The 22,955-nt window shown below is 43.0% G+C and overlaps 1 protein-coding gene across 2 annotated transcripts in view; it reads right to left on the bottom strand.

Annotated features, from left to right (window-relative positions):
- mthfd1l (methylenetetrahydrofolate dehydrogenase (NADP+ dependent) 1 like) overlaps window positions 1–22,955 on the bottom strand; it is a 151,919-nt gene that overhangs the window by 19,669 nt on the left and 109,295 nt on the right. The gene's annotated exons all lie outside the window — the stretch shown is intronic.

Here is a 22,955-nt window from a genome sequence, read left to right as displayed (position 1 = left end):
CCTTCTCTCAGTCCACAGCTGTACAGTTTCTTCACTCAAAGCATACACCCAATTCCTTTCTGGAAATTAATATCCGATCTGTTTCCACCTTACTTTCAGGCACTTCATTCAAAATCTTAGCCTTGAGTTAAAAATATTCATTTGTTCTCGTTTCTGGTTCTTCTGCCAATTATCTCAAAAAGCTATTCTTTGATAGTCAATCCACTTGTCAATGAAAATAAATTTTCCCTTATTTACCCAATCAATACACCTTAATTTTAAGTGACCATTAAATTGCTGCAAAACCACATGCTCAGATGAGATATCCCACCTTCTGTGGTATCAATAACATAAGTTCAACATCCACAATATCATTCTACAAAATGGCCTGGTAGCAGAAATATTGTTTGCAGGAAGACATAGTGAACTTGTACGTATATATAAACATGCCATCCTTGTGCTTTCCAACCTACAGCAGCCCCAAGTCCAGCAGCACATCAATTTCAAATATTCTCATAAATACAAGGCCATTTGGCCCCTCAAGCCTGCTCTGTCATTTAATGAGATCACGGCTGCCCTGTCCTTAGCCTGCACTTCACTTTCCTGCCATTCCTCAAACTTTGCTTTGCCTATTGTCAAAAAATCTATCTCAGCTATAAATATATTCAATCCCACAGCCTCTGCAGTTCTCAGGGAGAGAATTTCAATGATTCACAACACTCAGAAGAAGTTTCTCCTCAGCCTCATCTTAAACACTTTGAAACAATGACTCCCTGGTTGTAGATATCCCTCAGGAAGTGAAACATCTGCTCAGCATCTGCCCTGCCAAGAGACCACTCCAAATCTCGAATTCAATAAGATCACCTCTCATTTTTCTAAACTCTTAAGGATAGGACCAAAGTGTCCTCATGTGATAAAGGAACTCAGCAGGTCAGGCAGTGTCTATGGAGAGAAATACAGTCAACATTTCGGGTCGAGACCTTTCATCAAGACTGGAAAGGAAGAGGGCAGAAGCCGGAATAAGAAGGGAGGGGGAGGAGTACGTGCAGGCGGGTGATAGGTGAGTCCAGGTAATCAGGGGAAGGTAGGAGGGTGGGGGTGGGGGGGGGGGAGAGGGGGAGAAGCAAGAAGCTAAGAGGTGATAGGTAGAAGAGGCAAAGGGCTGAAGGAGGAGGAATCTGGTAGGAGAGGGCAGTGGATCATGGAATAAAGGGGAGGTGGGGAATAGATAGGCAAGTCATGAGGGCAGGGGCCTCAGAAATAAGGGAGGACAAAGGAGAAAAAAAAAGGGGGCAGGAGGTGAAAAGAAGAGGGGTGGGGTTACTAGAAGTTAGAGAAATCGATGTTGAGGCCATCAGGTTGGAGACTACCAAGGCAAAATATGAGGTGTTGTTCCTCCAACCTATGTCTGGCCTCAGTGTGGCAGTAGAGAAGGCCATGGATAGATGTGTCGGTATGGGAGTGGGATGTGGAATTTAAGTGGATGGCCACTGGGAGATCCTTGCTTTTGTAGTGGACAGAACGAAGGTGCTCGACGAAGCGGTCACCCAATCTGTGTCGGGTCTCACCGATGTAGAGGAGGCTGTACCGGGAGCACCAGATACAATAAATGACACCCTTGGATTCACAGGTGAAGTACTGCCTCACCCAGAAGGACTGTTTAGGGCCCTAAATGGTGGTGAGGGATGAGGTGTAGGGGCAGGTGTAGCACTTTGTGCAGTTACAGAAATAAGCATCAGGAGGGTCACTTGTGGGGAGGGACGAGTTGACAAGGGAGTCGCAGAGAGAGCGACCCCTATGGAAAGCCGGGGAGGGGGGAAGAAAGGAGGGGAAGATGGTGGGGGAAAGGAAACCCCGGTTACTGAAGGAGGAGGACGACATCTCGGATGTCCTGGAGTGGAAAGCCTCATCGTGGGAACAGATGCGGCGGAGGAACTGGGAGAGGGGATGGTATCCATGGTATCCTTGCAAGTGACTGGGTGTGAAGAGGTGTAGTCAAAGTAACTATGGTAAAAGATGTCAGTGATTAATCCGTCTCCAGAGAAGGAGACAGATCCAGAAAGGGGAGAGAGGCTTGGTGACACATTTGTCTGATCAGGTTCCTGTGAAATGCTTTAAGAAAGTTTTATCACGTTTTAAAGGAATGCAGAAACTTGCCCACTGTTGAAGCACCATTTGAAATGGAGTTACTTTGCAAACACTGACACTATACTGCCACTAACACACACCAAGGCTTCAAGACACTTAACTCTAATTCAAGCAAGCCATTCAAAAGATGATAGTGACCTGATATATCACCTCTGTGTAATGTTCAACTACACCTGTTTCTCCTTAAATGCCAAATCTGACCAATTAGAAAAACACTGGTGGCAAATTTTTACTTGTAGCATTGACACAAAAGCCCAGCAGAATCCCAAATGCAAAAAGCCCATTCAGAATACCAGAAGTCTTGACAGATATCCATAGGATAGGCCCTGAGTGCCCCATCAGAGCTCGGAAAGAGACTCAAAGGTGGAGGAAAGAGCTCATACTTATAAATATACCTTCACAACAACAGATGTCCCCAAGTGCTTCATAGCTAATTAAGTACTCTTTAAAGAGCACTTGCTACTTTAAATCAGGAAATGAGTCAGCCATGTCAACAGAGCAAGGTCCACAAAAAGTGATGTGATACTGATTAGATAATTAGATTGAGGAATAATTAGGCTTCAAAATAATGCCCAGGAATCCTGTACCTCCAGCTGAGGGGGCAGGTGGGGGCTCATTTAATACTGCACACATTTCTGACAGCATGGCACTCAGTAATGTACTTGGGAGCATCCAGATCAGATGCTCAAGTCAAAATAGAAAATGTTGGAAACACTCAGGAGGTCAGGTAGCATCTGTGGAAAGAGAAATAGTTAATGTCTCAGCTCCAGGACTCTTCACCAGAACTGGGAAAGGCAGAAACAAGTTCGTCTAGGCAGCAGAGAAAGTGGGAAAGGGCTGTGTGTGGGGGAAATAAAGGGGATTTCTACAGTAGGGTAAAATAATGGGGCATTTAAGATCAGAATACATTTCTTGAGGTTGCCTCTAAGTTCAAAGACTGCAGTGCTTCAAGAAGGCAGCTCATCACCACCTTCTCAAGGGCAATTAAATGCTGGCTCAGTCTGCAAAGCCACATCTCTTGAAGGAATAAAAAAATTACCTCAACCTAACAGAGAAATTCCCCTTGTCCCACCCAGCACCCTCTCCCATCTTCTTTGCTACTTCGACTGACTTGTTTTCCCTCTTCGTCAGTTCTGACGATAAGTCCGGGACCTGAAACGTTAACTGGTTTCTCTCTCCACAGATGCTGTCTGACCTGCTGAGTGTTTCCACCATTTTCTATTTTTATTTCAGATTTCCAGTATCTGCAGCTTGATTTTCATTGGGAGCTCAAGTCCCTGGACTGGGACTCAGTACCATGAACTTGGACTCTGATAACAAGAGCTTCCACGAGTTGAGCAATGCCTGAGACCTTGAACCTGAGATGCTGCAAGCAAATGAAAAGCAGGTCAAATGTTAAGAGCTGTGAATGCCAAGAAAAAAAACATTTTAAAAGAGAAAGGTCCATGAAAGAAAAGCAACACTAATATTAAATTTTATCTTCCCCAAATTGAATTGTTTGTTCCACATTCACCTGATAAATGTGGTTGTCTTTACGACTGTTAGAAATTCAGGCTGAAACAGAGCACTGTATCAATACCATCTGCAGTTCATTATGTTCTCATTTAATGGGGAATACAGGATACAAACCATTAAAAAACACAATTAGTATATCTGACAGATTGTTTTAGCAAGCTTTACTATCTACTTAATGAGTTTTCAGTGGTTCACGACTTAAAAATAAATCCAATTGCTTCTGTCCTTGTGAAATACATTATGCATACACACTGCAGACAGTCATAGCAAAGTACAATACCTCACCGTGCAAGCTTTTCTCATGCTACAAAAAAAATTACTCACTGCCATGTACTGCAGATTCCAAAAGTGGCCACTCATTGTTTTTTTCAAAAATACCAAGACTGCCAAAGAGTCACTTAGCTGCTTGGATTAAGGTTAACACTTCAAATGCCAGAAGCTGCTCTTCCTCCACAGAAATGTTTCCTTTGCAAGAATTCATTAAACTCCCTTAAGGTCATGAATGAGTCCGCTTCCACGACTGACCATTTCAGGCAATGAATTCCCATTCATAACTTGTTGAGTAAAGACAAATTTTCCTCACCTCCCTTCTGGCCTTTCAGAATCCAATCATTTTATATCTTCACCTCTGATAATCCTTCCGCCAGTTTCTATTTACTCAATTAAAAATCAATGCAATTTTGAAGCAAGTCTTTCCCGGACCCCATTATCCAAAGTGTCATCTTAATCATCCCCAATCTCAGCCCAACAACCGTTTCTTTTCTTTCCTCTCGGTCTTCATTCTGGACGTAGGGTTTGTAAAAGAAAAACCGAAAATGGGGGCTTCTTTCATGGTTTTCCCAGTATTCATAGCTTAGATTTTTCCCTTTATGACAAACATTATTTAATACATATGGAACCGCACCCTCCAAACCTCTCCCCTCCATGTACCTATCCAAATGCCTCTTAAATGTTGCAATTATACCCACCTCCACCACTTTCTCTGGTAGCTCATTCCAGGTACTCACTACCCTCTGTGTAAAGAAGTTACCTCTCAGATCTCTTAAATGTCTCCCCTCTTGTATCTGTGTCCTCTAGTTTTGGACTCCCCCCAACCCTGGGGAAAAGACTATGACCTTATCCATACTGCTCATGATTTTATAAACTTCTAATGAGGTCTCCTCTCATTTTCCTACGCTCCAAGGAATAAAGATCCAGCATGGCCAACCTCTCCCTATAACTCAGGCCCTCTAGTCCAAGCAACATCCTTGTAAATCTCTTCTGCACCCTCTCCAGATTGACAATGTCTTTCCTATAACAGGGTGACCAAAACTGTATACAGTACTCCAAATGTGGCCTCACCAATGACTAAAATAACTGCAACATAACGTCCCTCCTCCTAAACTTGATGCCCTGACTGATGAAGACCAGCATGCTAAATGCCTTCTTCACCATCCAGTCGACTTGCACAGCCACTTTCAGCTAACTGTGCACTCGTACTCCCAAGTGCCCCTGTTCCGCAACGCTCATCCAAAATGCATCACCTCACACTTATTCGAGTTGAAATCTATTTGCCGTTCCTCAGCCTATCTCCCTAAGTGATCCAGATCTCTTTGCAATTCATTTGTAACCTGCTTCACTGTCAACAAGGCCCCCTAATTTAGTATCATCAGCAAACTTGCTAGTCATGCCACGTACATTCATATCCAAATCATTTACATACATCATGAATAACAGAGGTCCCAACACTGACCTCTGGGGCAGCCCACTAATCACAGGCCTCCAGTCGGAGAATCGATCATCAGCCACCACCCTCTGCTTTCTATCATCAAGCCAACTCTAAATCCACCTCGCTAGCTCCCCCTGAATCCCATGTGACCTGACCTTCCAGATCAGCCTGTCTTGCGGGACCTTGTCAAAAGGCCTCGCTATAGTCCATATAGACAACATCCACTGCCTTACCTTCATCTATCCCCTTAGTCACCTCTTTGAAAAACTCCCTAAAGATTTGTCAGACATGACATCCAACGCTGACTATTCCTGATCAGGCCTTGACTATCCAATGATGGTAGATCTTGTCCCTCTGAATTCCCTCCAGTAACTGCCCTACAACTGAAGTTGGGCTCACTGGCCTGTCCTTGCTACTCTTCTTGAGCAATGGAACAACATTAGCCACCATCCAGTCTTCTGGAACTTCACCAGTGGCTAACGACAAAGCAAATATCTCTACAAGGGCCTCTGCAATTTCTTCCATGGCCTCCTATAAGATCTGGGGGTGCACTTGATCAGGCCCTGGGAATTTGCCCACCTTAGTGCTTTTCAAAGCTGCAAATACCTCCTTCCTCATAAAAGGCGTATGATCCAAGACCTCATTACTTAATACCCTGATTTCTTTGGCATCCATCATATCCTCCTTAGTAAACACCTGTAGAACTGTCATGATCAGAATTTCACTTGACTGTCTTAGGGATTCATACAGCCCAGAAACAGGCCCTTTGGCCCAACATGTTCATGCTGACCAATGTGCCAATCTATGTTAATCCCATTTGCCTACATTTGGCCCATATCCCTCTAAACCCTTCCCATCTATGCACCTGTCCAAATCCCTTTTAAATGTTGTCATTTCCTTCAGAAGGAAGGCAACTGGAGATTGAACCCATCCTGCGAAGGAAATTACAGGTACTCCCAGTGCTCACTTGCCTGGGGATGGAATGGGGACTACTACTTTATTCATTCCATTTAGATTAATGCCTGGATTATGGGATTGGATGGATTGGGATGGGAATGCCCATGATAAAAATTTGTTTTTTTTGATAAGCAACCAGGGAGGAACAGTAAACTTTGTACCTTTGGGATTGTTTGTTTTGCATCGCCCAATATCATGCTGCAACAATTTGTGCTGGGAGGGTGGGGGGAGGGGGTGTGGGAAGCCAGCCCCAGACTGGATCTGGGCAGATGCCTAAAGGAAGGGTTATTTTAAACTGAACCATCCCTGCTATACAGTCCAACTTGGTGCCACGTAAGATGGAGACACAAGAGACTGCAGATGCTGGAATCTGGAGCAAAAAACAAACTGCTGGAGGAACTCAGCAGGTCGAGCAGCATCTGGGAAGGCAAAGAGATGATCGACGTTTTGGGTCTTCAAGTCCTGATGCAGGGTCATGACCCGAAACATCGGCCATCCCTCTACCTCCACAGATGCTGCCTGACCCACCAAGGTTCTCCAGCAGCTCGTCTTTTGGTCCCATGTAAATATCTTTGATAAAGGTCTTTTAGCCCATAAACCATGATTTGGGTACGCCCTACACAAATAATCTGTTCCAAGGCACCATCCAGTATTATTCAGACTGTCCAACCAAAGGTGTGCATGTTTCACACATCAACATTCATTCATATATGGTTGGTGTGGCTTTGTCGTATAGGTCACGTACACACGTGAAATCAAGGCTTGATTCCATTTCAACAATGGTTTCCATTCAGCTGGAACATTCAAAAACTGTGCTAATCCAAATAAACTTCTTCAGTGAATAAATATCGCAATCAACTCACGCAGACTTCCTACCACCCCTCTGCATATTTCAGTACTGGCTCAGTATTTTGTTCTGCCATTTGGCTGAGGTGGACGGTTTTTCATTTTGTAAAGAAAAAAGGTCCTGTGGCCAACAGCAAGCAGAAAATTATAGACTTTGACAATAACAAACCCTCGGAGGTATAAAACATTTCAGGCTTCAGTCAAATTCAGCCCCAACCCTCTAAGACGCTCTTTACCTTCATTCCAGAAAATAAACCCAGTTCACTCGATCACACCTCCTTCCAAATCCGATCATACTAAATCAAACTTGGAGGTCTCATACTTTGACACGATTTTAAAATTATTTGGCAGAAATGCAACCCTTGTCCCATTTGGCCTCTCAGGTAAACGTAAGAAGGACCACCATTATTGTGAAGGAAAGTACAAAAGTTCTCCATTAACTGCACTTTTACCTGTGGGACCTAGCTGTGAACTAACTGGCTGGCACTGATGCTGGTTTAAAACAGGGGCTCTTTTATATCCACCCAAAAAAAAAATCAGCACCACAGTATATGTAGAGCACAAGTGTTAAGTTATGTATACGCATGCAGATATAATTATGTTAAGTTTATGTCAACTATGTTTGTCCTCATCTTGTAATATATTGTACTGCTGCTTCAAAAAACTAATTTTCATGGCATTTATATCCTGTGTATGTATGCTGATGACAAGAATAAACTTGAACTTGAATACCCTTTGGGCATGGATTATGAGCTCAACACACAACCTTCTAGCTCAGAGGGACTAACCCCATCTTGGAATCAAGCTGTCATTGTGAACAAAGTACACCTCGCCCAACATCCCCACGTGGATGTTGATTATTTTCTTTGGACGCCTGTATTGATTTTGTTGTTCCTAAAGATGCTTGTTGATGTTATTGCAAATAGATGTCTAGGTTGCTCAATGCATTGTCAGCAGCTACTCTCCATTAAATGTGCACTGAAATAAACATTTGTCTTAGCCAATGACCATATTTGCACCATTCCTTACGACCGCCCCCTCCACCACAACCCCCCCCCCCCCCCAACCTTGCCCTGCGTCTTTTACCTTTCCCATGAGGTACTGTCTGGAGCTCCTGATTGTTCACGTTCTTAATGAATGCATTACTGCAAAAGAAACTCCCATCGATCAGTGGCCCAATAACAGTTTGATTCTATACTATGGTCATATGGCAGGATGAAGAGAAAATGATCAGTTACCATTCCTCCTGCCTGTACACATTTTATCTGGAGTGCATACGTTATAATGGCACTGATCAAGTAAAAAAACACAAGAAAATAGGAGCAGGAGTAGGCCACCAGCCCCTTCAAGTCTGCCCCGCCATCCAATACACCCATGGCCAATCCACACTGGCCTCAACTCCTCTTCTGTGCCAGTTCCCCAAGGTCTCAATTCCCTGACCTTTCAATATTTATCCATCACCACCTTAAATATTTCTGTTGATCTGGCCTCCATCACCCTCTGGGGCAAAGAATTCCAGGAGATTCAACACCCTTGGAGGGAAGAAATTTCTACACACCTCAGTTTTAAATGACTGGCTCCCTATCTTGGAACTATGTCCCCTTGTTCACGATTCTCCCATTAGTGGAAACTTCTCAACATCTACCCTGTCAAGACCCCAAGGATCTTAAAACAAGCTGCTGGAGGAACTCCGTGGGTCAGTCAGCATCTGTGGAGGCAGAGGGATAGTCAAATTTTTGGGTAATGACCCTGCATCAGGATTGATGCAGAGTTTCAACCCAAAAGATCAACCACCTCTCTACCCCGGCACATGCTGTCCAACCTGCTGAGTTCTTCCAGCAGCTTGTTTTTTTTGCTTCAGATTTCAGCATCTGCACTCGTGTCCCCCAGGATCTTATACGTTTGTGTAAGGTCATTCTTCATTCTTCAAAACTCCAAGGAATACGGACCCAAATTTCCAGGCTCTCTTGATAGGCCAACACCTCAACCGACTGCGTTGTGGGCTGGTTTGTGAATTATGTGTCTACCCGCCACCAATAAGTTCAGTACAGGATCATTAGTTTGCAATGAGTACATTTTGAAACAGAGTCCACAAGATCCATTAAAGTGAAGAAGAGCAAAAGGACAGAACCTGGAGCCAACAATCAGTTCTCCTGGAGACAGATCCCTCCTTTCCTTGCAACTTGGCTAAAGTAACCTCAGTAGATTAGCAAGTAACATTTGGGCTTGTGCCAAACACAGACATTATGCAGATTACACAACTGTGTTTTTCCACTTTTTAAGTGTTGTTTGACACCCTCAGAACCAGATTCTTAGTGGTTTGAACTATGGCAAAGAACCAGCTAATCAGCATTCAGCTCAGGGTTCCTTCGGCTGAAGGCACTTCCAACTCTCCAGTTTAGGACCAGCATCTTTAATGGAATACTGTGGGCAGACTAGAGAACCAGTATCCGTTTTGGAAGTTGAGGGCTCAAAACAAAAAGAGTGGCAGACTCTTAAGTAGCTAAAAACACAATATCCTATCTGGGACAGACCTCTGAAGTTAACTGAAGCCCAATTCACAAGTAAAGATGGTTTTAAAATGTCAACAGTCTGAAAGTGCCAGGTAATGTCACAAACGCTGATAAAGTAGCATTGTACTTCGAATACTATAGACAAATGCTTAATTTGAATTTTTGAGATTCCTTTGTAACAGAAAACAGGGTTACACAAGTAAACTTGCACTGCGGTGTCGACTTTGGTTTACCACATAGTTCAGAATAAATAATATTTAAACTCCAGCACAGAAGCCTGTGGTAATAACTTATGTTGCTCGTCACTGATGGCTGCTTCACCAAGATGTAAATTCATGAATGGAAGTGGTGACCTGCACTGGTAAAGAACGGCATCCACTTCAAATCATCTGCAGCAACGCCAACAGCTACCACTGATTATCCTGCTTCCCATGCAAGATAAGCAGGGCTGTCGGAAGACACAGCAGTTTTCAATCAAGTGTAATGGCAAACAGCTGCATCATTAGTGTGGTTACTGGCTGGTTTAGAGTCTCAGTGGACTTTTAGTGCTTCACTTCAAGCTGCACCAGCATGCCAGTTAATCAGTCCATGCATGCCTGCTAGCTTTCAAAGTATCACAGTCACATCAAGAATGGCAGCACTAAACCAAGACAGTACTGGGAACTGGGTCACACACACATAATAGACAAGTTGGTCAAAGCTGAGATGCAGATGGCAACACACTGATTACAGAACTAATGTGATTGTTATCTGGAAATATCTCAAAGTGGTCAATTGCACAATTCATAAAGTGCAGAGAAGGAGACACATGTGGATTAAGCAAGATAGCCCCAATAGCCAGATAAAAGCTGGCAGACATCCAGCAATCACCCTCTCTCCATTACATCCTGGCTCTCCACCATAAAAAAAACCATCTCCAAAGACATCTCCAAGTGTCTTTCGGGACCCCAGAGCATCCTGAAACACTCCAGTCCATTAAATACTTCAAATGTATTTAGTTTTATGGTGTAGCAAATGCAGCAACTAATTTGCAAACAATATCCCATGAAAAGTGGTGGGATAATGAGCAGGTGCATTTTAAGACTGTTAAAGTATAAATATTACACAGGATACTTTGTTCAAAGTAGCACCAAAGCTTCTTCTGCACACTGGACTAACAGATGCCCAAGTTATTTAAAGTACCACATCAGTCACTGTATGGGCCTGTTTTTCTTATCTATGCAGTTTACATGCAGAAGAAACAAGGAACCTTCAGGCTTTCTAAATGCACATAGGGCACTGTAATAAGGAGAAGTCTGAACATTGGAATCTGGGTTTTGGGCTGGGATTCAGCTCTGGAATTGAGAGGGGAAAAAAGGACAACTAAAGCTAACAATGACGCACCAAGAGTAACCCTTAGGGGGAGAAAGAATGAGCAAAACCCAATGAATAAGACAAAGTTCACACAGGGAAGCTGGAATAACAACAGCCTTTCAGGGTCAAAATAAAATGGAGAAACAGAGACAATGAACACTGGGTATACAGCTACACCACAGTACAAATAGAGGTTATACAGATGTTTGTTTTTACGTCAGATAAATATCTCTTGAAAAACTGTGCCACTGTTGTATGCTAAAATCAAACAACATGCACTTTTCTTTTGCATGTTAAATGTGGTAAACTGCCTCAAGATGAATTTGACAGTGAGCTACATATGGAGATGACAAAAGGTTGTCAAAGATGTAGGGTTTTAGGGAAGTCTCAAAAGTGTGGGGATGGGTGGGGGTGGGGGGAATGCAGAGAGATTTGGGTAAGGAATCTGAAGATTTGATCTCTGGACACAGAGTTCTTCAAGTTGGCTGGAGGTAAAAGGGCTGATGTCGAAGGACCAAGAGTGGCAGCTTGGAAGGGTCGTGGGAAAGGGACGACATCATTAAGCTCCAGAAATATCAAACAACAGAGCTAAGGGGCTACACACAAAAGTGCATCACATCAAAGAAAGTTATTAGTCTCAATTAGTAAAAGATAAATTTTGAAACGGATGCAGTGGGGTAGGAAAAAACCTTTACTCAATGACTGACAATTATTTGAAACAATACAAGTGTGGAAGAAGTCAAAATGTTAATGAGTTCAGGATGGGGTTGGAAATTAGTCTGATGGGCTAGAATATCAATGGAACTAACTTAATGGGTTATATGGTAATTAATTTGATCTTAATTAATTTAATGACAAAGTCAATGTTTTATTGTCAAGAACCATTTTAGTTTTGTTTACCAATATCCACCATGGATCACACAGTCATTTGGTGAGCACATAACAGCAATAACTTTGTTCAGTTTTGGTTAAGTATTAGTTTAGGCAGATATGAATCTACATCCTGACAGGACAAACCAAGTTTGTTTACTACGTTTCCGTTCTGATAGTTTTGCTGGAACAGGAGTCCAGTTTTAGTCAAGGGAGAAAAAAAAAGGACATTTTCTTTAAGATGATCATTTTTGAACCCATTAAGTTAGAGGACAAGGTCACCCACACAGAGATTTGAGTGCCAAGTGATTAATGCAACATAACTACATTAAAACATTAGATCAGCAAAACTCAAACCAAAAGTGTGACATCTCTTGGCTTGGCAGAGCGAGAAGTCTGACATCCTACTACACAAGGCTCAAGTTGTATGCAAGGTGGAACAGAAAGGACAGAGAGTGGAGATCACGTGGAAGCAAGTTGGTGAGAGGATTATCAGTGTTGGCTGCTGAAGATGTTAAAGCACCACCTACCTGTAGAAAGATGGATGCTTCAGAGTGGCTCAACTCTCCAGTAAAGACCTTTGGTTCTCTAATTGGTCTCGTGTGTGGTAGAATTTCGTATGCAACAACAAATGGCAAATAGCCTGTGTACATTTGAGCACATGCACATGAAGGAGCAGCAAGAATTTCAGACCTGAAAGTGCCACCCAAGCCCAAAATTTGAGTACCCTTGCATTAAAAGATGCAGAACCTACCTATGTGGTAGCTGGCAACAGGTCCAATATGAAGTACATTCTCAGTTACATGAGGGGGGTGCAAGATGTCAGAATTGTTCTGAGACAGAGAAGGTTAAGGGGATAATTAGTAGGGGTGTTCAAAATGAATTAGATGTTTTGGTATCATGTGTAGCTCAATCACATGAGACAGAGGTATATGGGTTGAAGTTTCACTGTGGCAGAGGGCTAAAAAAGGTATTGCAGTGCTGAACAGAAAGTTACACCATTGGAAAAGTCCTTCAAATGTGACATTATAGAGGGTCAGTCCACTCTCTCAGCTGAGTGTAAAAGATCCCATGACTGCTTTGAAGAATGATGTCTAATGTTCATCTAATTTATCATCAAAATAAGATTGAAGTTCAGTTCAAAATGTTCTACTCCTACTATCCAAGATCCTTGTTCCAAAACAGCAAGATCCTCAAACTAGAAATATCAGATACACTTCACCAAAGAAAGGAAACGTTTAGTCAAAGATTCTACAAACAGATAATGTATTTAATGGCTGCTAGAGGGATAAAAATTGATGAGTTTACTTGGGGAAAATGCTATGCTTCTCTGTGCAATAAAGTTATATGGTCAGTCAGGAGACTCGTTTATAATATCTCATGAAAGGCAGTATCACTGACAGGGCAGCAGCCCCTCAATACTCTGTCAGGAGTTTGGCCTGGATTATACACAAATCCCCAGATTGGGAGAGGAATTCATGACCTTCAGAATCAAGCAGCACATTACCACGGAGTCCCAGCTGATTCATTTTGACCAATACAAGCACCTCACTGATTGAAACGGGGATGATTTTGAAGCAGCAGAAACTGGAAAAGTAGCATGTGCTGAGATTGCTCATGTCAAAAGCCAGTTAAGAGAGAGCTGCAGATAAGATTTCTGCTTAGAGCATGCCAATCTATTCCACAAGGAATTGATGTGGAGAGCTGCTCTCAATGCAAGGCAACTGTTTCAGCCAGAACCTTACAGCATTGTTCAACTGAGATCACCAGTATAGATGTTGCAGATCGGCCCTTTTTTGGTTTAAAGGAAATAGCTGCAGCAGAAACTCACTCAACAACTGATAAAACATTAGCACTGGGCCTAATTTAAATCCAGAGGGCAGCCTATCTGTTTCTGATTAATAATTTTGGACTACATTTTCAAAGCTCTCGTTTACCAGTTGTTGTGCTACAGTGAAAACCTTTGTTTAGCATGCCATCCATACAGATCATTTCATCACATCAGTACATTGAGATAGTAGAAGGGAAAACAATAACAGAATGCAAAATAAAAAGTGTTACAGAGAAAGTGCAGTGCAGGCAGACAATAAGGTGCAAGGCCATAACAAGGTAGATTATGGAGGACAAGAGTTCATCTTATCATGCTAGGGGACTTTTCAATTGTCTTATAATAGTGGGATAGAAGCTGTCCTTGAGCCCAGTGGTACGTGCTTTCAGGCTTTTTTTTTATCTTCCTCCTGATTTGGGGGAAGGAAGAGAGAATGTCTGGGGTGGGTGGGGTTTTTGATTATGTTGGCTACTTTATTGAGTTTCCTTTTATTGAGTTTACTGATGCTTTCCTTCATGCTGCAGTTACAGCAGAGTTGGCTGCCATTTGGCCCATCCTGACTGTGCTGGGTCAGTGAAAGATCCACTCACTGTGCAGTCCCTGCTCTTTCCTCATGGCATTGCGGGATTTTCATTTTTCCTCTCCCAAATTACTGTGCTTTCATCACCCCAGTTGGTTTCAAAACTCAGTGTGGGGAGATAGAAAAAAAAACTGCCTCTTGGCTGATGATCTTTAACCTGTATCCTCTGGTTACGGATCCTCCAGACAGCAGAACAATTTGATCAGCTCCTGCTCCCCTCAAGATTCCAATCTGAAAACAACAACAGCAGGGCTGATGTGAAGTTGGCAGAAGTTATACTGCAGATAGTGATAAGAGCAAAGGATTTGGACATAACGAAATGTGAAAATGTGGGTGGCATTACTTGAAGTTAATTTTTATTCTGCTCACTGAGCATGCCCGAGTACTCACACTGGGCTGGAGATATATTGGTGTGAAGTCCAAGCAATGCAGAACCACATACCAGGTTTCAGTGGTTTTGGATCAGAGAGGCATTGAGCTGGTTCCTGTTACTGTGTAAATGCAACAACGGGACTTTTTCTGCCTCAATGCAAAAAAAACCTCAGAAATTAAAGAGATCTGAATAAGCACATAAATCACCCTTGTCACTAAGTGGTAAACCAGATGGGTGTAGTTTGGATTGGTATCACGGTTGGCATAGACAGTATGGTCCAAAGTACCTGTTCCTGAGCTGTACTGTTCTGCAGTTAACCCTAAACCAGTTATCACGATGAAATTAGTGGCCTTTTCTTGTGGAGCACGAGGACTGGAAATCTTTACCGTAAATCCGATTGCTAACCTCCACTTTGGGGTGGCACAAAGGAGTTTGCATGTCCTCCCTGTAAGCCAGGGTGTTTTTTCCAGATGCTTGGGTTTCCTCCCACATCCCAAAGAAGTGCGCGTTGGTAGGTTAATTGGCCATTGCAAAATGCCTCTAGTGTGCAGAAGAGTGGTAGAATCTGGGGGCAGCTGAGAATATGGGGAGAACAAAATGGGATTATTGTGTAAATGGATGCTCGATAATTAGTGTAGGCTCAATGGGCTGAAGTACCTGTTTTGTGTTGTATGATTCTGACTTAATACCTTGAGCTATACTTCCTGTGGGTATTACTTTTGACTGGGACAGTCAGTCTGCTAAACGCCCAGTGAGATTGACTGGCCATTCAACCCTTCACACCTGCTTGTGTCCAATCTGGACTTCAAGCTCTGGACTCGCCATTGCTCCACATCCCTTTCCCAAGAAAACCTACTGCTCTCAGTGGTGGAAGCTCCAACTGACCTCCAACCCCATGGAGGAAGAGAAAGCTCCAGATTCCTGCCACCCTTCCTGCTAAAAGAAACAAGTGCATTCTAATTCAAAGTATTCAAGGTTTGGCTCCCTGTTCTGGATGATTCTCTCGGAGGAAATAGATTCAGCCTATTGAATCCTTTTAATGGTAAGCACCTCAATGAGGTCAGCATTCCATCCCCTCGTCTTGTGGAAATACATCGTCATCTATCCATTAAATTAAACATGACAGTAAAGCAGGTTGAAAAAACTTTGATGCCTATTTTACTGTAATCAAATCGGTCATAACAGTCAAAAACCGCAGGAAATCTGTTCTTGTGTATGGTGGTGCTCAGAATCAGGGAGCCTCGTTTATACAGCTGCCAGTCCAGCTCTGCCTGAAGGTCACATCTCTTCTTAACCCCTTTCCTTATTTGGGCACAAAACACTACGCCTCTGACTGTTGCAGCAATAAATTAACCACCATCTAAAGAATGTATCTCCACTCGGATCCACTGGACTCAAACCTCATCCAAAAACTGTCCTGGCCCACTATCACTACAGAGTGCAGCAGGTTTGGTGGGGGGGGGGGGGGGGTCGGAGGAGGAGGTGGAAGCGGGGTGAAAGGAGGACCAGCAGAGTTCTCCCGACACTGATAGCCATTCTCTAAGAGGGCAAGACAATAAAATGATAGTGCACGTAGAGACAAGGAGGCACACAGTGAGCTTTTGGCTCTGAAGGACTAAGTTAATTATGAAAACTGATAATTTATTTTTCTGAGGTGGGGTGCAAGGAATCTAGACTGATCAGTGCTACCTGCAAGCACAGTTAAACACTAGGAGCTTTATACAGACGCTGGGAATTCTCTCAGCATGGCAATCTCTAGGAAAATCCATTTGAAATGGAATGCTGTGACCCACCCCGCAGTTTTAGTACACAACAGATGCAAACACATTTTGCTCTCCTTCAGATGAATGATTGCTTGCCCAAAAACAAAACCGTATGCGTTAATTAGATGGAGGAGAAAGCAATCCCAATTGATACATTCATTATGTAAATGCACATCATTTTTTTCTTGCAAGTCTCCCTCTAGTAAACACAAGGGGAACTGCTGGAAGTAGAATGGAGATGTGCTTTGGAAAGCAAAAGCATTCATTTGGCAATAAAATGGGCTAGCACTTCCTGCTGGACCAGCAATTGGGAAACAGTATACAGAACTTTATTGCACAGAAAATTGAAGCCTCCACCCATTATATTCCCTCTGCTTCATGCATTCATTTAGCTTTTTTCTTAAATGCATCTAAGCTCTTAGCCTCAATTCTAATCACTCCCTGAAGTTTCTCCTCAATTCTGTAAGAAAAATCACGTGACTGATCCCCATGATAGCGATCACTGTTTTGGTCTCCTTATAAGCAGATCCACCATTCTGGACTCATTAATTCTAAAGATGTCTCTTCGGTCCTCTCTCAATGTCACTACAATCTAAACTTGTGGTCCAGCATACCCCTCACTCTACCATTATCATCAAGCCAAGGGTTCAACCCTGGTTCAACGAGTGCAGAAAAGCATGTTGGGAACAGAACCAGGCAGACCCGAAAATGATGTGGCAGCCTAATGAAGCTGCAACACTCGGCCACGTGTCAAATGGCAAAAGCATGCCAGGCGATCTCAGAACCAAGCTGATTTGTGGATGGCAGTTGACAATTAAACAGCTAATAGGAAGCAGAGGTTCCAGGAATATCCCTATACCCAACAATGGTGGCTACCAACGTTTGAGTGCTATAGGCTGTAGCATCTGCAGCCATCTGAAGTCAGAGATGCCAAATAGATGATCCCTCACAGTTTCCTCCCGAGTTCCACACCATCAGAAGCCAGACTCCAGCCAGCTCATTTCACTACGTGATATTGTGTCGCACTGGAGACAGTAAGGATTTGGGATCGTACATCTCAGCTGTCGTACAGAAGACATGCTCCAGAATTAACAGCTTGGCTAGAGGTGCAGTTAATGTCAAAAATTGCCCAGGAATGCCTTGGTCACAGGAGGCAGGACAAATGCAACCTGGCTAATTTACAGCCAGGTCAGTCTGCTCTGAATCATCAGTGAAAGGATCAGAAGTGTCATCAACAGTGCTATGAAGCAGCACTTGCTGCTGACGACCAGTCTGGGTTTAACCAGGACCTCTCTGCTCCAGGCCTCACCTCACTCATGACCCAATTGAAGGCCATGGAGCTGAATTTCAGAGGTGAGGCGACAGTGACATCAATGAACCTCGGTAAAATGGAGGTCAATAGTAATTAAAGTACTCTAGTGGTTAGAGTCATACCTCACACAAAGGAAGATGGCCAAGGCTGCTGGAGGTCAATCATCCCAGCCCCAGGATATTACCGCAGGAGCTCCTCAGGAGCAGTGCCCTAGGCCCAACCACCTTCAGCTGCTTCATCAATGACCTCCCTTCAATCATTAGATCAGAAGTGGGAATGTTTGCCGATAATTGCACAATATTCAGTTCCACTCAACTCCTCAACAAATGAAGGTCATACCTGCATACAGCAAGACCTGGACAACATTCCAGCAAGGGCTGAGAAGTGGCAAGTAACACTGACTGCACAAATGTGCCAGGCAATGGGCATCTCCAACAAGAGAGAACCTAACCATCTATCCTTGATAGCATTACCACTGAGCCCCCCCATTATCAATATCCTGGGGTTTACCATTGATCAGCCATATAAATACCGTATCCACATGAGCAGAGTAGAGCAGAGGCTGGGTATCCCTCAGTGAGTGTTTCACCCCTTGAAATCTCAAAGCCATTCTACCATCTGCAAGGTCCACGTCAGGGGTGTGATGGAATACTCTCCACTTGTCTGGATGAGTGCAGCTCCAATTCTCAGGAAGTTATGCACCATCTAGGACAAAGAAGCCTGCTTGACAGTCAACCACCCCAAACATTGCTTCCCTCTACTACAGGGCTGCACTATGTACCATCAACAAAATGTATTGCTTTGCTTGCCTAGGCTACTCCAACAGTACCTTCCAAACATGTGACCTTTACCTTTGGGAAGGGAAAGGGCATCAGTTGCATGGGAACACCACCACATGCAGATTCCCCTCCAAGTTGTACACTCCAGTTTGGAAATACATCACCAACCTTCATCGTCACTGGGTCAAAACCATGGAAACCCCTCCCCAACACCACTGTGGGAATTCATTGCAGCAGAAGGACTGCAGTGGGTCAAGGTTCACCATCTTAAGGGCAACAATGGGCAATAAATACTGGCCTTGCCCACATCTTGAAATAAAAAGACTCCTGTGGAAAAAAAGGGAATGCTGAAAGATGACCCTGCATGTTCAGCATTTCCCAATAAGTAAAATCTCATTTCCAGTAACGCACTTGCAAATTGCCTTTAGCACCTTTGACAACACTTCAATGTTCTTTTTATAATCCAGATTTGTGAATAGCACTCTAGTGTGATCAGATGCAGATGAAATGCAGGTGAGCAGTCACTTTTAGTACACAAGGAAAGCTGGCTGCATAACTCACGGCTCTTGTCATCACAGAAAGCAAGTTGGCTGCTCTTGCAAAGGGCACTGCATAATTCAGAAGCTCCAGTAGCTGCCAGCTGCAAACATGCTGATGTCATAGATTTAGGCAAGTTTTACAAGCACCAACCCAGAATTCTGTTCTACAATTATCTGGAAAATTCATCTGATTTACATGGTAGGTCACAACATCAGTTTTTAATGAAGCATTAACTCTGTAAACTTTTCACAATTTAAGCCAGGAAAGTGTCAAGTTTTTATGTCGCGATGGAACTTCTATAAGTATTCCACACCAAACTGTGACTCCCTGCAACAGCACGGCAGTACTAACAAGCTTACTTAAACTGACAGCTTAAATACCGATTCCATGTCGCACCTCACATTTGCAGCATGTTCGATCTACAAAATACAAGGTAATTTAATAAAAAAGTTTTTGAAAACAGAAATCTTACAGTCAAAAAACAGAATGAGTACAGCCCAGAAACCAGTTTTGCAAGTATTCCTAATTTAGTTAATTTAGGCAAACAGCTTCTTCAGATAAGAGCATTCACTTTTCCTAGGAACTATTTCAAAATGAAATGAAATAATGGTTGGTTGATACCAATGTCACAATACCAGCTTGTATTTATATAGCACCTTGAAACAGTAAACAATCTGAAAGCACATTACAGCAGAGTTATCGGTGAAAATCAGGCAGCAAACTATGCATCGGGTATTTGGAAAGGTAATCAACAGCTGGTCAAAGAATTGGGTTTTGAAATGTCTTAAAGGCAAACACAGGTTTGAAGCAGGAATTCCAGAATGCAGCTCGGCCAGCTGAAGGCACGGCTGCCACAGCAGCATCAGCAGCATGTAAAATTGTAGTTGCTCCAGAGACCAAAACTGGAGGTTCTTTAGAGCTTGGAGGTGTGTAGGATTGGAGATTGCAAAGCTGAGGGAAGCAAGGTCATGCAGAGATTTGAAAATAAGGATGAAAATTTAGAAATAGAGGTAGTGCTAGGAGTCAAAGTCAGTCGGTGACCACAGGGGGACAATAGCTGAATGGGACCTGGTGAATTAGGATATGGGCAGCAGGGGTTTGGATCAGTAAAGGTTTATGAAGGGTGCGAGGTGCAGTATTTCAATAGCTAAGTGTAGAGGCAATGAAGGCATGGATAAGAGTTTCAGTAGATGAGCCAAGGCAGGAATGGAAACTGGTAATGAGATGGAGGTGGCAGTAGACAGATGAGTTACATGGATCATAACCTTGTGCTGTATTGCAATCCATTAAGCACAGAACTACAAAGCTCCAGTACCCTTTATGAATTCAGTGAAGGCCTCTGTGGAAAATGATTTCTTTCAGGAACATTTGTCTTGACACGTCTGACAATTCTGCAGCAACCAAGTAGGGAAGATTTGACCCAACAAGGTGCTGGTGAGACTGCTCCTGGAGTACTGCATTCAGTTTTGCTCCTCATATTTAAGGAAGGGTGTACTTGTACTGGAAGCAGTGCAGAGAAGGGTCTGGCAATGAAGTGGTTGATGTACGAAGAAAGATTGAGAAACACTGGGCTTATATTCAGTTGAGTACGGATAAATGTGAGGTCATCTTACTGAAAGACGTGATCCTGACAGGGGGAGGGAGGGTGAACACCAGTAAGAGAATGTTATTTCCCTTAGTGGGAATGTCTAGAATAAGGGGGCATAGTTTCAGAGTAAAGAGTCTTCCTTTTCAGATTGAGGAGGAATTTCTTCTCTCAGAGGGTCATGAATGTTTGGAATTCCCTGCTCCAGAGCTATGGAGTTGGAATCATTGGACATATTCAGGGTAGAAACTGACAAAGGTTTCAACTATAAGAGAGTTGAAGGGAATGGAGAGAGTGCAGAAAGGTGACGTTGAGGCCGAGATTGGATCAGCTGTGAACTCATTGAATGGTGGAGCACGCTTGAGAGGATGATTGGTCGACTTCTGCTCAGTGTGTTCTGATAAAGGGTGACACATTGGTGAGACACAGCTCCCTTCTTCACCTTGCCTTGTAAGAGTCCCACCTCTGGGTGGAGTAAAACAGAGTTTTAACTCGCATCAGAATGCCTTTATTAAAGACGATTTTATTTAAAATTTAACTTGAGATTAACTCGAGGCAAAGGCAAACTTCTGAGAAAAAGCAAATGAGATTACTGAAGGCATATTATAAGTGTAATAGTTCCACATTTCATAATGACGTAGGAGTTCATTTTGATCTATGAGTTTATACCGCTTCAGAGCGATTACATTCCTTCACTCATTTCCTCTGCAACCTTTATTCCCCACATTTGCATCAACTCCTCCCAGATTCTCCCACTCATTTGGGCAACTTACAGAGCCCGATTAACCTCCCAACCCACACTTTTTTGAGACATGGGACGAAACTGGAGCACCCAGAAGAAACAGAGAGAAAGTGCAAACTCCAAAGAGCAGAGGTCAGGATTGAACCTGGGTTTCTAAACTCTCCCTTTATAAACTTCCTTTATGCATTCATCTGTCATATGTAGAATCATTGCAAGATTTGGCACAGGACTCTGTTATGCTTGCGGAGGAACAGCAGGATTCACCTGGCTTTCGAAATAAATTGACCAATGCAGCAATACCTGCACAATGGAATACATGGATTGCAAAAAGCTTGAAACAGTGAGAAGTGATTATGCGTAGTAAATTATCTTTTAATTCTTTGTAATCAATTTTATTACAAATAATCAGCCAAGGCTTGTGTGGGTAACTCTCTTGTCTCAGTGTCACAAGGTCCTAAGTTCAAATCTCACCATTGAGGTGCAAGCACATAATCCAGGCTGACACTCTGGTGCAGCACTGAGGGCATGCAGCTCTGTCAGATACATAAAAGAACTACAGTATTAAATCAAACTACGTACTGGCCAACTTTTATCCCTTGATCAACACTACAGATGATGTGGATGTTAGCACACTGTGGGATCTTGCAGTGCAAAAATTGGCTGCCTTGTCTCCTGCATTAGAATGGTGACTACACTTTATTGGCTGCAAACAGCTTAGGATACCAGGAGATCACAAGAATGCAAGCTCCCCCTTTATGGATGATTAAATCTTCATTCATATTCTGCATCATGTTATTGGTTTGAAGGATTCAAGCTTCCTATTCATGGAATTGTACAAAGGAAGCCTTTCAGCCTAACGTTCATGTGAGTTGTTCAATAAAACATTTTCCAATTAGGCCCTCTCCCCTACCCTTTCCCTGCGGACAGGTAAACATTCCCCCTTTCAAGCAAATCCCAGTTCCTTTATGGATGTAATAATTGAATCCATTGCTATTTTGCTTTAAGGCAATGTATTTCAAAAACCCTCCTCTTGCCTCTAGTTCTTTGCAATTTACCAGACTCCTATGCCTTTAGTCATCCTTTTTTCTTCCACTGACAACGTTTCTCCAATCTACTCCATCAAAATGCTTCACGATTTTTAACCATTAAATGTTCCTCAAGAATTAAGAGCATCAAGCCAGTTGGTCCCTCACACCAGCTCCATCATTCAATAAACAGTGGTTGATCTCAGCATCACTTTTGTGTACGAGCCCCAACTCTCTCAATTCCCTTAAGGTCCAAGTATCTATAAATCTCTGCCTGTAACATACACAGTGGGGTCCCAACACTGATCCTTACGGCATTCTACTGGCTAGTCTCCTAACTCGAAAACTACCTACTTCTACTCCCTGTTATGTCCATAACCACCCCACGTATTCTAATTTTGTTTAATAACCTTGTGTGCATCACCTTATTGAAGGCCTTGTGGAAGTTCATATTTATTGGTTTGCCCTCATCTATTCTGCTGGTTACTACCTCAAACTTAATAGAATTCCCCTTCATAAATTCATGTTGACACTGCCCA

This window comes from Pristis pectinata, chromosome 3 (assembly GCF_009764475.1).
Source record: "Pristis pectinata isolate sPriPec2 chromosome 3, sPriPec2.1.pri, whole genome shotgun sequence".
In the NCBI taxonomy this organism is placed as follows: Eukaryota; Metazoa; Chordata; class Chondrichthyes; order Rhinopristiformes; family Pristidae; genus Pristis; species Pristis pectinata.
The sequence above is the reverse complement of the archived record's forward strand: the minus strand, read 5'-3'. Positions and strand labels throughout refer to the sequence as shown.